This window comes from Mirounga leonina, unplaced genomic scaffold, assembly GCF_011800145.1.
Source record: "Mirounga leonina isolate KUSES-001 unplaced genomic scaffold, KU_Mleo_1.0 Mir_199, whole genome shotgun sequence".
Classification (NCBI taxonomy): Eukaryota; Metazoa; Chordata; class Mammalia; order Carnivora; family Phocidae; genus Mirounga; species Mirounga leonina.
In genome coordinates this window covers 3,340,364-3,354,806 of record NW_023270498.1, presented here as the reverse complement: position 1 = coordinate 3,354,806, position 14,443 = coordinate 3,340,364, and positions in this window count along the sequence as shown.

Below are 14,443 nucleotides of genomic sequence, written 5' to 3'. Positions count from 1 at the left end.
TCAAGCAGACTCCCTGCTGAGCGCCAAGCCTGAGTCAGGGTTCTATCCCAGAACCCTGAGATCATGACCTGAGCCAAAACCAAGAGTCGGATGCTTAACCCACTGAACCACACAAGTGCCCCAAGTAGGTTGTATTTTTAAACAACTGGAACTTAATATGGGCTTTCATATCTTTGTTCATTTAATTAGCACTACTGTCTTATGAAGTAGGTACTGTGATTCCCAACTTAAAGAGGAGAAAAACAAAACCTCTGTATGTGATAAAGTCAGGATACACATTGGATTTCCTGACTTCACAATTCACATTTTCCCTGCACTTGATATTTTAGTGTTAAAGTGCACTGAGAGGATGATGATGGTTGGAGGTATACGACTAGAAACATTTGAAGTGGGGAGATCCCAGCACAGATGCTTTTACAACTTTCCCCCGAAGGCACCCTCTTCCCCCAAACCACCATCATCTTAGCCCTTCTCTTCCTTCTCTTGAACAAATAATGGTTCCATATATGTTAGAATTGCTTGAAAGAAAAGTAAGCTGTTCCCAGTTACGATCATCCTTTATACCTAAATGTATAGTTCGCTTAACATGATTTCCCCACCCTCTACAGAAATGTCCAAACATTAGGCAATAAAGCATAACAGGGAGTCATTCAGAACACCTGGTGGGTGACATCATAGAATCCCATATCCCGTATCCCATGCCATGTGACTGTTTATTGTGTGATGACTGACAGCGCTTGCAACGTGCAGCCGAAACTCCTGGGCATGACACATGAGGCTTTCTGAGGTGTAACCTTGCCTACTGCCACTCCATCTGATGTCTTTCACTGCTTTATCTCCCAAACAAGCATTCTTTGACCTTTTATGTTTTTGTGCTGATGCAGATGCCTTGCCCGTCGACATGCTCATGTTATTCTTGAAGAAAGGTACCGTGTCTTTTTCATTTCCATAACCTAAGCTTCAGTGGAGTCCCTGCATATAAGAAGAACGCAGAAAATATTTGCCAGAGTAGTCATTTATGTTTGTATAAGAGTATTTATGGAATAAACTCCCTATGCCAGGGCACTCAGCTTAATATTGATTATGCAAAATATGAATAGGGCATGGTCCTTGATTCAATGAATATGGATCAAGTACTTTCTGTTTATTTTAATTGGGAAAATGCAATACAGCACATGCGTGACATATTTAAGAAGGATATGTGAGGTGCCTGGGTGGTTCAGCCAGTTAAGTGTCCGACTCTTGATTTCGGCTCAGGTCATGATCTCAGGGTCATGAGATCGAGCCCCACATTGGGCTCCACGCTCAGTGCAGAGTCTGCTTGAGATTCTCTCTCTCTCTCTCTCCCTCTATCCCTGCCCCTGCTCTCTCTCTAAATAAATAAATTAATTAAATCTTAAAAAGAAAAAAAAGGCCGTGTACCAGGTTTTACGAGTAGTGACGTCAGGTGTGTAGTGAAGGTTTCCAGAAAGAGGTGATGTCTAACCTAATCCGTGTCAGTGGTTTGCTGGAGACCTTTTGCACCAGCTACAAGAGCCGATTGCGTGCATCTCTTCCCACCTTCAGTGATATCACATTGGTAGGATGCAGTGGCCTTTAGGAAATATTTACACCATTGATACGGAAAGACACCGCATTGCAGGACTCCTCACCTCCTCCTGGAGAGACTGCATGTCTCATCTGCAGCCATGGGATTTGATTTATAGAAGTGACTGAGTAACTACTCAGAAAGTCTAGGGCTATTTTTATTACTTACATTCCCCAGGGAAGCATCAGGTTTTGCTTAAGAAGCACAAGCAGGTGCAAAGGGAAAGCCTACTCCAAAGCCTTTGTTGGGATTCGCTCACGAAAGGCAAAATGGGGCAGAGGAATGAGCTACTTTGAGAGACTACAGAGGACTGCGCTGTGGGATGGTCTCTCGTTGCCTAGTGGTCCTGGGCTGATTTGGAGCAGGGGGAATAGGGGCTTGGTGTGTGGGATTTAGATAAAGGGGATCTTCAGGGTTATACACTCAGGCTCGGTTGGTTTGCTTACTTAAGACATGCTCCTTGGAGAGGAGAGTCTCCTTGGCCAGCCTGCTTTTGAAGATGTCGAAACATCATATAACACAGAAAATAAAACTCATGATTGATGCACAGCAGGCAAACCTTCACCAGAATGCTGCAGGTCATAGTGGAGGAACCTGAGGAGGGCATCCGGAATGAAGGCAGATACAACTGAGAGAGGCAGGACACAAAGACGGTGAGGGTGCTCTGGTCCGTGACTCGCTGGGAACACACACTCAAAAGCAGGCACCGGTTTGTCACATGGATGAACAGGTTACGCGAGAGCACAGGCGACACCTCATGTTTACAGGAGAAAGGGAAGACTTTGTTTTGACACGACGGGATGTTTTGACATGAGAACGACAAGGGCAACGTCTGTCAGGAACGTGCACCTGTTACTGTGCCAAGAGCTCAGCGCACATTTCTGGGGTGTAGATACAGTGGCCGGGTCTCAGTGAATCACCGGTGGCATTTTCACTGTATGCCCCATTCTGCTGAGTGTAGTTGTAACATAGAAAACATGACGGAGCTTTTCTACCAGCTACATGTTGGGAAACATGGCTGTTAACTTTGCAGATCAGGAATGGGGCAGTCAAGAACCATTTAGGTCTGCAAAACAAGGACCGGGGAGTTTGGTCTTGAAAGAAATGCTAGATCCCGACCCCCCTCTCTGGTGATGCTTCAGACTCACCAGGTGGTACAACCTCTCAGAAACCAGGTAGAAAGATCTCAAAAGCTATTTCATGGGGTCAAATAAGATAGTTATTATTGGTTTATATCATATACTGTCCATATATATTTGGTCATCAACATAACAAGCTATGGAGAAGTTAACACATGGGGCACCTGGGTGGCTCAGTTGTTTAAGCGTCTGACCCTTGATCGCAGCTTAGGTCTTAACCTTAGGGTCGTGAGTTCGAGCTCTGCATTGGGCTCCCTGCTGGGCATGGAACCTACTAAAAAAAAAGTTACCTCACATGAAATACTAGTTGCCACTGAAAAGCATAAATAAGTAAATGGCATATCCGAGTCTGTTATAAAATAGAAAGACACATGCTACCTTTTGTAAATGTTATAGTGGAGTAAAATAAGAAGGCAAAATCAAACCAAAGCCGTGGGGGTAGGAAGGGGAGTCAGGAACGCTGGGGAGGAGGCGTCATTCGAACGGATGCTGGACTGGGAGCTTGCTACATGGTGGTGGATAAAAGCCTCCTTACCTTAATCAAGCCGTTCATCTCTGCAGGCCTATTTCTCCACCTGGGGAATGAGCTAACCCCTGCTCTCTTGCCGACTGATGCTGGGGAGGATCTGAGCTCCCCTGCTTGCGAGTTACCAAGTTCAGCCCGCACAGGTGCTTGGATGCTGGGAGGACACCCACAATCCAGAGCCAGAGACAGAGCACTTTTCTTCATAACACAGCAGGTGCCTCAGTGGTGTGTCCCAGCCAGGTCCCCTTGTCCCAGTCACATGCACACGTGCGTGTGATGCAGCCCAGGCAGGTGCTGTGCATGTGGTGGGTTTGTTTCTCTCACAGGTGAGGAAACTGGAGCTTCAGAAAACCAAATCTCACCAATCTCACCAAGAAAAATCATCCGAACTTTGCCCCTGAGGGAGACATTATTTTTACAACAGTGACAAAGCCACTTTCTTCTGCCTTGGGAGAGACTATCTTCCAAGTCTGTTTGTGAAACAACCAACCTTGACAAGATTATGTAGAAGCGGGCGCCTGGGTGGCTCAGTTGGTTAAGCGACTGCCTTCGGCTCAGGTCATGATCCTGGAGTCCTGGGATCGAGTCCCGAATCGGGCTCCCTGCTCAGCGGGGAGTCTGCTTCTCCCTCTAACCCTCCCCCTCTCATGCTCTCTATCTCATTCTCTCTCTCAAATAAATAAATAAAATTTAAAAAAAAAAAAAAAGATTATGTAGAAGAAAGACCTGGTCATGTCTCTGTTCACAAGCTCTGCAGAAACACGAGACCTGGAAGAATGATCGCCCCCAAATATCCAGCACTTAGCTTTGCACCATCTTGGCTGCTGGTGAATTTTTCTAAGTGGGCCATTTCCTCTGACGCTTTGATTCATTTGATTCATTTGATTCATTTGACCAACACAGAGTAAGACCAAATCCGTTCAATGTGTTGCATGTAGAACTTGCAAAAGGACTTCCAGCAGCAGAATAAAGCCCACCTATAATACTGGCCTCGACTATGTCCCCAGGCTGCATATATGTTCCCCAAATGCTCAGAATCTGTCTTTGAAACCCAGTAGCTTTCTTTTTAAATGTCTGGGTTGACCTTTCCACTTGGTGTGGCACAAGGATATATTGGTAAATGCAAAGACTGTATCCTGGACGTCAAGGAGGAAGTCCAGGGCAATCCCATTGTCCATAGACCCTGGCTAGTAGGACGAGGCTGACCCGAATGCCGTGCAGAGCCGAGTGGCGCAATTAATCATGTTAGCTAAAGTGATTGTATGACTCTCGTTGTAGGGAAAACTGTCCACAGGGAAAAGGTCAGCTATCCTGGAAGCCCTTATCAGTCTCAGTAACCAAGACAGCCTCCCTTGGGCAGATTTGTCTCATTATCTCAGGGCTATGTGACCTACTGTTGGCATTTACTTAAACACCTAAGCTTCTCTTATGACCCTCCCTAAGGTGCAAGTCCTTGTGTTTCTGGAAGAGAGGTACATTATAGGCTGGCTTCCACACACGGAATAAAGTCACAGGGAGCACACGGTGTGTGGAAGTGATTGATGGTGGATATTGTTTCCACAAGTGTGACCACAGCTTGGCAGTGCCCCCATTGCGGTCTCCCAGCCAGCTAGTGAACCTCTGGGTTTCCGGTTCATTTTATTAATTTATATTGATTATATGAATTCATTCATATTAATAATAATTGGGAATAGTTCTTGTGTTTTTAGAAAGGGACAGCCAGAAGGCAAGCAGTCCAACCATGGGTGGCATCGGGCAGGGGGCGTTCATCTACCACATTAACACCAAGGGCCCTCAGGGGATGGGGTGGGGGCTGCAGGCACAGGGGTTCCCAAGTGCAGGAGGGGGCCACACCCATCTGTCTTTTTCTAATTTTTTATTTAAATTCAATTAATTAACATATAATGTGGTATTAGTTTCAGAGGTAGAGGTCAGTGATTCATCAGTCTTATATAACACCCAGTGCTCATTACATCATGTGCCCTCCTTGATGTCCAGACATCATGCAGTTACCCCATCCCTCCACCCCTCAATTTGTTTCCTATGATTAAGAGTCTCTTATGGTCTGTCTCCCTCTCAGATTTCGTCTTGTTTTATTTTTTCCTCTCTTCCCCTATGATCCTCTGTTTTGTTTCTTAAATTCCACATATCAGTGAGACCATATGATAATTGTCCTTCTCTGACTTATTTCGCTTAGCATAATACCTTCTAGTTCCACCCACATCATTGCAAATGGCAAGATTTTATTTTTTCGGTGGCTGCATAATATTCCATTGTATATCTACACCACATCTTTATCCATTCATCTGTTGAAGGACATCTGGGCTCTTTCCATAGTTTGGCTATTGTGGACATTGCTGCTATAAACATTGGGGTGTAGGTGCCCCTTCTGATCACTACATTTGTATTTTTGGAGTAAATACCCAGTAGTGTAATTGCTGGGTCGTGGGGTAGCTCTATTTTCAACTTCTTGAGGAACCTCCATACTGTTTCTTTTTTGTGTGTTTTTTAAGTAGGGTCCATGCCTAACGTAGGACTTGAACTCACAACCCTGAGATCAAGAGTCTCATGCTCTACTGACTGAGCCAACCAGGTGCCCCTCCAATAGACTTTCTGATGAAGTTAAGGGATATGGATCAAATCACAGTCTGAGATATCTGGCGGGGTACCTCCAACATCAGCTAAAGGTGGGGCATCTGTAGCCATTCCTTAGAGTAGCACAGGGTCTTCTCTCATGGGAGAAAGTCTCCAGGGGACAACTCTGAAGATATTGTTCTTCCTCCATAAATCCTGGGCTCTATGGTGTTTCTCCCACAGGGGCTGGTGTTATTGTTCTCCACAAAATCTGGACATCGATGTCCCTTTCCAGGAGCTGTAACTTCACCTTTTCCCCAGTCACCCCCAAACTCAGCCTGGACCTGTCACCTGGAAGGGCCATGAACAAGAGGAACAGGGGGATGTTTTTAAAAATCTAATTAGAATTATATTTTGATCGTTAAGATCCTCTTGTCCCAGGTGTCACCTAGAGGGTGACAACCAGGTTGGCCTGGGCTGACATTAGGGAAAAGTCAGATACATCATTGCTGGGAATGGCTGAAGTGGAATCCTAAATTTTCAAAATAAGTTTATATCAACCTCTTACCCTTTTTATCCTGATACCTACTCAGGAAGGAGCCAAGAGGGTATCATCCCTTTCCAGTGACAGGTTCACTCAATGACCAATGACCAAAGCCACTCTTGGATGTGTGGACTGGGAGAAAGGAGGGAGATGGTTTGTGAGATCTTTCTGAGCTGATTTTTGAGCAGCTCATTCCAAAATTCAATAATACCAGGTACCTGTGAATGGCAAGGAACATGAAAAGGCCATCAAATACTCAACTACCGCTCATTTTTGAGTGGCTCTCACAATAAGCATGGCACCATTGTCAGACGTTAGACGGTCTGGAAAACTGAAAACATGACAGACTAGTTTCAGGGACCACAGTGGTGTGGTTGGAGTCAGCTGACCAGACTGGCACAAGGGGCAGGTAATCTGACAAAGGGTCCACGGTGGTGAGGTACCAGTGGGGGGTGGGGGTCAAAGATGAGGTGTGGTCTACAGCCAGGAATGGGTGGGGACATGCCTTGTGCCACGTGGGCTCCCTTACTACAATGCACACCAGTGTCCCCTGACTTTGGCATGATTCCTTGGTCTGGCCTTCAGAATCTGCACAGTCCTCTCCTGTGTGGTGGTGGTTTGAGCAGTCGCAGGGCCCGGGGGGTGGGGAGGCAATCTGGTCGGTGCAGCCTCTTTGGCAGTCTCAACAGAAAATGGTCCCCTTCTGCGGACACATGAGTGACCCAGAGGGTTCAATCATAACCATGACTTTTTCCACCATCCGCAGCCTCTCCTTGAGGCTTGGGAGTAATTTATGAGAGAAAAAGAAGAAAACAAGGAAACTGCCCTCTGTCTCCCAACGTTTTAACTTGAATTCCACCATAGTTTTCAAATTACAAAGACTAATAATCCTCATAATTTCTGTATCTGGATTATCAAGACTCCTAATTTTGTCTTGAAAATTTTGCCTTCGAACTGTTCATTCCTTCATATATGGTCAGATTACAATTTGTATTTCCCTTTTACATTGTTGTAATAGTTTCTTTTCTCCTGCAAGAAAAATCTGTCACACCACTGTCTTAAAAAAATAAGGATGGAATGCCTCACTGTTAACTAGATTTCCAAAGGAGACAGAAATTTCATTGATTTATTTGATTTTGATTGCATTTTCCTTAATGATTTAGTCTTGTCTATTTTTTTTTTAAGATTTTATTTATTTATTTGACAGAGAGAGACACAGCGAGAGAGGGAACACAAGCAGGGGGAGTGGGAGAGGGAGAAGCCGGCTTCTCGCTGAGCAGGGAGCCTGATGTGGGGCTCGATCCCAGGGCCCTGGGATCATGACCCGAGCCGAAGGCAGATGCTTAACAACTGAGCCACCCAGGCGCCCCTAGTCTTGTCTATTTTTACTCAGTTTAACTTTGTGGCTGGTAGAGACAAGGCTACAGAATTTCTGTCCCTCACTTTTAAACAAATTATGTCAGAGAAAAGAGACTTGCTAATAGAGATTCTAACAAACGGGGAAGATCTCTCCCAGATCCCCCAGTAGGAAACTTCTTACATCTTACTGGCCCCAAATCATTTCACCCTCACTCACAGTCTGTTCGGTTCCAAAGGGGACAAGAAAGACTTCCAAATAAGTAGGCCTGTGGCGAGGTTGGGGTTCACACTAAAGCCAGATCTGGTGGTCTTACTGGGAAGAAATTGAAAAAGGAAAAAAAAGACACTGAGTAGATGACCCCAAAAAGCCCAGTTCCAGATAGCCTCCCTGGTCAATTCATATTTGGAATAATAATTAGGAATAAATACTCTCAATATTTCACAGATTCTTCAAGAAAATAATAGGAAGAATGAACGCTTTGCAAATTCACATATCAAGATAATACTATACTGATTCCAAAGGCAAAGAAATCATAAGAAAGTGACAGAAAAATATTTGTCATAAATATAAACATAAAAATCCCTTTAAAAAAAACTGTTAGTAATGGAAGCTAGTAACCTGTAAAAATGATTTTATATCATGATTTAGTTGGATTATGTAGGGAATTCAATGTTGGTTAGACATTCCAAAACTATATTAATAGAATAAAGAACAAAAGCAATTTAGTCATTTCACAAATGTGCGAAGAGCACAAACTAAGCCTTCACCCATTCATGCCAAAACTCTCAAAAATTCATATTAAAAAGGAACACTTTAACGAATGAAGGGGCTACACAAAAACCTACAGCTACTATATTTCAGGATGAAGGACTTGAATGCTTTGCTCTTACGACGGGAAACAAGGTAAGGATGTCTGCTTTCACTGCTTCTACCCAACATAGTTTGGACATTCTAGATAGTTCAATAGGGCCAGCAAAAATAAAATAAAATTAAAAACACCCTGATTAGAAATAAAGTAGTAAAAAAAAAAAAAAGAAAGAAAGTAGTAAAAATTCTCATTATTCACAGATGACACAACCCTGCATTAAGAAAATCCTTAGGAGGGCACCTGGGTGGCTCAGTTGGTTAAGCGGCTGCCTTTGGCTCAGGTCATGAATGATCCTGGAGTCCCAGGATCGAGCCCCACATCCGGCTCCTTGCTCAGCGGGGAGCCTGCTTCTCCCTCTCCCTCTGCCTGCCACTCCCCCTGCTTGTGCTCTCTCTGTATCATATAAATAAATAAAATCTTAAAAAAAAAAGAAAATCCCAAGGAATCAAATATTAGAACTAATAAACTCATTTGGCAGGATACAGTATCAATGCAAAAAATCAGTTGTATTTCTATACACTAGTAACAAAATATCCAAAACAAAATTAAGAATTAAGAAGAGACTTCCTAGGGCTCCTGGATGGCTCAGTTGGTTGAGCATCAGTATCAAAAATAAGAAAAGTAGATACGAACACATTTAACAAAAGAAGTGTAAAATTGTTATAGCACAAACTACAAAATAGCATTGAGAGAAATTACAGAAGGTGTAAATAAATGGAGAGACACTCGATGTTCATAGGTTGAGAGACTAACGCTATCAAGATGGCAATTCTTCTCAAATTGATTGATAAATTCAAAGCAATTTTTATCAAAAGTTGATTTTAAATTTATATGGAAATGCAAAGGATCTAGACTAGCCCCCAAAATTGAAAAACATTTGGATTGCAATTTCTGATATTGAGAAAGTACCCAATTTCAAAATTTAAATCAACAGTACTCAAAACAATGTGTTATTGACATGTGTATAGACATGCATCTTTTTTTTTTTTAAAGATTTTATTTATTTATTCATGAGAGACAGAGAGAGAGAGAGAGACAGAGGCAGAGGGAGAAGCAGGCTCCCCGCGGAGCAGGGAGCCCGATGCGGGACTCGATCCAGGGACTCCAGGATCATGACCTGAGCCGAAGGCAGTCGCTTAACCAACTGAGCCACCCAGGCACCCCTAGACATGCATCTTAATGGGACAGAAATGTAAGTCCAGAAACAAATCCCTACATTTATGATCAATCATTTTGACAAAAATACTAAAACAATTCAATATTTATAGGATATTTTATTGGTTATATTGGATAACTTTTCAACAAAACTTGGCTGGAACCATTGGATATCGATAGGAAAAAAAAAAAAATCCCCCCAAACAAAACAAAGCAGAGAATTTTTAAATCTTTGTTTCACTCTATACCACCATACAAAAACTGAAACCCAAATCAATCTATACTTAGGTGATAAAACTATAAAACTTCTCCGAGAGCAAAATATGAGAAAACCTTCATGATAATGGGAAGGGCAAAGTGTTCTGAGATTCATTATCATAAAACACAATCCGTAAGGGGATAATTTGATAACCTAAACCTCATCAAACCTAAAGTCTTTTACATTTCAAAGCCCATAATGAAGAAAGGAAAAGTCAAGCCACAGACCTGAGACGAAATGCTTGCAAATCATCTCTCTGAAAAGAGACGCACCCAAAAGATAAAAGGAACTCTTCCAACTCTGTGATGAGAAGCCACAAAGAAAACCCCGTTTTCATACGGGCAAATTTTGAATAGTCATTTCACCAAAACGATTAAACTCATCAGTTATTTAGTAACAAAATGTTTCATTTCCACTTATTATGACTTCCCAACCTTTCTTCTGCTGTGGATTTTCAATCCCACCCCACTGTGGCTGGAAAACACATGTTACACGATATGAATCTTAAAATTTATTGACTTGTTTTATAGCCCTACCATACGTTCCATCGTAGAAAATGCCAGGAGAGCCAGGGGTGGAATGTTGGTGAAGGTAATTTCTTTACCAAAGAGCGACCAGCTGAAGACACTGGATGGTTGACTCGTTGAAGAGCGTCTGGCAATGGATGCGGACTCCGTTCCTATGCGTGGACACAGAGACATGCAAATACAAAGCCCTTGCAGGTGCCCTTCTTGAAATTCTAAAGCTAAAGGGCAGTGGTCATGATTTTGCAAACGAGACCACCAGGCCTCCTTTACTAAAATTTTTGTATTTAGCTGAGTGTCATGTAGATTTAAAATTAGCTTTTTCATAAAATAAAAGCAACAATGCAGAATGCGCTTGAGTAGAATGTGTGTCCCACGACGGTCGGGTGGAATATTCGATGGATAATGTGGGTTAAGTCGTTACTAGTGTGTTTTGAGTCCTCTGTGTCTTTGTTGGCCTTCTGCCTACTTATTCCACCCGTGATTAGGAGTGGGGCATCGAGGTGTCCAACTCTCACTGACAACTGGGGTGCTCTCTTCAAAATTGTTGCTTTGTGCATCTTATATGGAGGCTCTGTTGTTAGGTGCATACATATTTATAATTGTTCTGTCTCCTAAGGGACTGAAATTTTTTAAAGATTTATTTATTTATTCATTTTGAGAGAGAGAGCAAGAGTGGGGAGGGGCAGTGGGAGAGAGAGAATCCAAAGCAGGCTCCATGCTCAGTGCGGAGTCTGCTTGACAGTCTCTCTCCCTCTTCCTCTGCACCTTCCCCCCTCTGTCTCTCTCACTTTAAAATGAATAAATAAATCTTAAAAAAAAAAAAAAGCAAGTTGTTTTTTAGTACACTCAGAGCTATGTGGACCTCTCAAGTTTACAACGTTTTATCAGTGCTTTAGATTCCCCTTGCCCCCCTACAAGGTCACCAAAAGGTCGCCATAAGCCCCGGCAACCATGGTCTCTGCTGTCTGTCTCTAGGAACTTGCCCATCTTGGACATTTCATGCAGTGGAATCGTACAGTGTGTGGTCTTCCGTGATGGGCTTCGTTCCCATATCATGGTGTCCTTGAGGTCTGTCCATGCTGTAGCAGGTGTCAGAACTTCTTTCCTCTGTAAGCTGAAAATGACTGCATTGTAGGGATGGGCACATTTCGTGTGTGCTGCTTGGGGGGCATTTGGGTTGCTTCCTTTTGGGGCCATTTTGAACAGTACTGCTGTGAACACTCTGGTACAGATTTGTGTGGACATATTTGTTCAAGGCTCCTGTGCATGCGCCTAGGAGTGGAATTGCTGCGAACTCTCCGCCTCGTCCTTTGAGAAGCTTCTGGACTGTTTCAACAGCAGCGCCACAAATCTGCATCCCCCACGGCTGCGTATGAGGACTCCAAAGTCTCCACCCTCTAGCTGTGTTTGAATTTCCCTGTAGCTGTAGGTACCAGAGGTTGTGAATCCCTTCAGTGCCCTGTGTTTGCTTCCCGAGTAGCTTTTGCATTTCCCTAAGAGCTCCAGCTCAAGTCAGGCTTCCCCTTCTTCTATAATCCTGCCATCACACTTTGACTTCAGCAGGTCTGTATCGGGCTGTGTTTCTTCTCCCCCTTAGGAAAGATGGGAATGCAGCAGGGTCTGGAGTTGGGTCCCTGTCTCACGAGGTGAGATTACGTTCCTCCCAAGTCTTTGCTACAGGGAATCCTCTGGACTTGTTTTGCAATGCTTGCTCTTCCCCAGAGACAAGAGGGAATTTTGTTGTGTTGTTTTGTGAGGACTTTGAGGGCTCCCGGAAGGGAAGCCCATGAGCGTGTGGAGGCCCCAGCCGTTTCTGTCTTTCACGCTAGTCCATACGCCTCCCCCAGCTACTCCGCAAAATGGCCACTGAAGTATTTTGCTCAGTCTACAACTCCACCAGCTGTGCTCCAGGGGAGCTGGTGCAGGCTGCACAACCCACACTCGCCTGTCCCTGCAGACTGCAGGGTGGCCCTTTGTCCGGCAACCTCTGCTGTGTCATAGGTCTGGGAGAGTCGCTGGTTTTCAGTCTGTTCTGCTTCTTTCTTGGTGAAGGTGTCAGAGTCACAACTAATGGGTCTGAGCTGAAACTATGCAGGCATTTCTGAAGAGCAGATTTGCTACACCTGGAGAAATGAAAAGCATAGTCTTTACCTCCTTGTTTCATTTTAAATGTTCTATAGAGAAACTCCCGTGTCCTCTCAAAACGTATGAGGCTGTTCAGTGCAGTACCGTATATAAAAATAAAAATATAGAAAAATGCAAATTGACCATTACTATAGGTTCTGTTTATAACAGTGGAGAGCCACACCCAAATGAAAATGAAAAAACGTGCTTTACATGTATCAACGTGGATAAACCTCAGAGCATGATATCCATAGAAGCAACTTGTAAAATATTACATGCAGTGTTATTTATGTAAACTTAAAATGCACAAAAAGGTAATACGTACAGAGTTTACGGCATAAGGGAGAGATGGGGAGCATCGGCTGCTCAAAGGGTACAAAGCTCCAGTTATAGGAGAAGTAAGCTCTGGGTATTCAACATACAGCCTGGTGACTCGAGTTCGTAATGCAGTAATGCAAACTTGAAATTTGCCAAGACAGTAGATTTTAAGTGTTTTCACCACACACACACACACACACACACACACACAAAATAAAGCTAATGTGAAATGTTATCCCATCTTTACAAATGATAAAATAGGGGCTCAGAGAATCAAGTAGCATTATTTTCAGATCACCCAGCTAGAATTGTAGTGCTACAGCTGAAGCCCGGAACGAAAGCCCAGACCCCCGTTTACACTCTTGCAAATGATAGCGAACTCGCTGTCCAAGTGTGGATGCCAGGAGGGTGACCAACACCCAGTTCCTCACCTTGGAATGTAGACAGGACGAGGGTCCTTGAGGTGTGAGGCAAATGTCTCCTGTCTTTGCATCTCAGGTTCCTGCAAGACCCCATGCTCCCAGGACACGTGTGTGGCTTTATCCTTGCCCTTGCCTAGAGCCCCTACCCTGCTAAGCTGGGAGCCTTCTGCACCCACGAACATGCGTGTTAGAGGGGCCACACCTCACTCCCATCCCTCTGGAACCTTGCCTCCCCTGGTTTGGTTCGACTGCCTATCTCCACGTAACAGGAAGTCGTGAAGCCCTCACAGGGAAACGGACTGCTTACGTGGTGCACGCCGAATTGAATTGCATTCTGCCGTATTTTCCCGAATTTTCTGCTACCCCCCTCTTACCCCACCTGCTGTATGAAAAGGAGTCCGAAGGTGGGGTGGCCGTAAGCCCACCTTTCCCCACAAAAGCTCTCTCTGTAAGCCCCTCTCCCTCCATCTGCCTTTCCACAGTCCCATCAGCAGCTTTGACTCAAAGGCTTGGGAATCCCTTTGAAGCTTTTGTTGCAGAGATATAAACAAAGAGCTATAAAAACACAGAGGGATCAATTAACTCTGCCATGGGGGATCAAGGAGGACATCAAAACAAAGAAGACTTTTGAGTTTGGCCTTGAAGCATGATTAGCACTTAAAAAATATCCAGTCTTTTGCTGTCTCAACTGACTGTCCTGGATGCAAACAGGGATATGTGATACTTTCGAACTTGCTTGGGTTTTTCTGAGCCATTAAGTTCTGGCTGCAGGAGAGTCGGGGGGCTGGGGATGATGCAGGGAAGTGACAGCAGCAACATCTCCACTGAGTGCATTTTTATGTTCCCTGCAGGTAAACGGTGGTATTAAGTGAAATTTGGGTATGTTCCACCCCAGCACCCACTGGGTCAGCTATCAGCTCAGCTGGACCTTTGGAGAAAGGCACAATACATGTTCTCAGACAAAGGCCTGTCTGCCTTGATTCTTTTATTTCTTCTCAACCACAACTTTGACGTCCTCCCAGCTAAATGCCAAAATAAA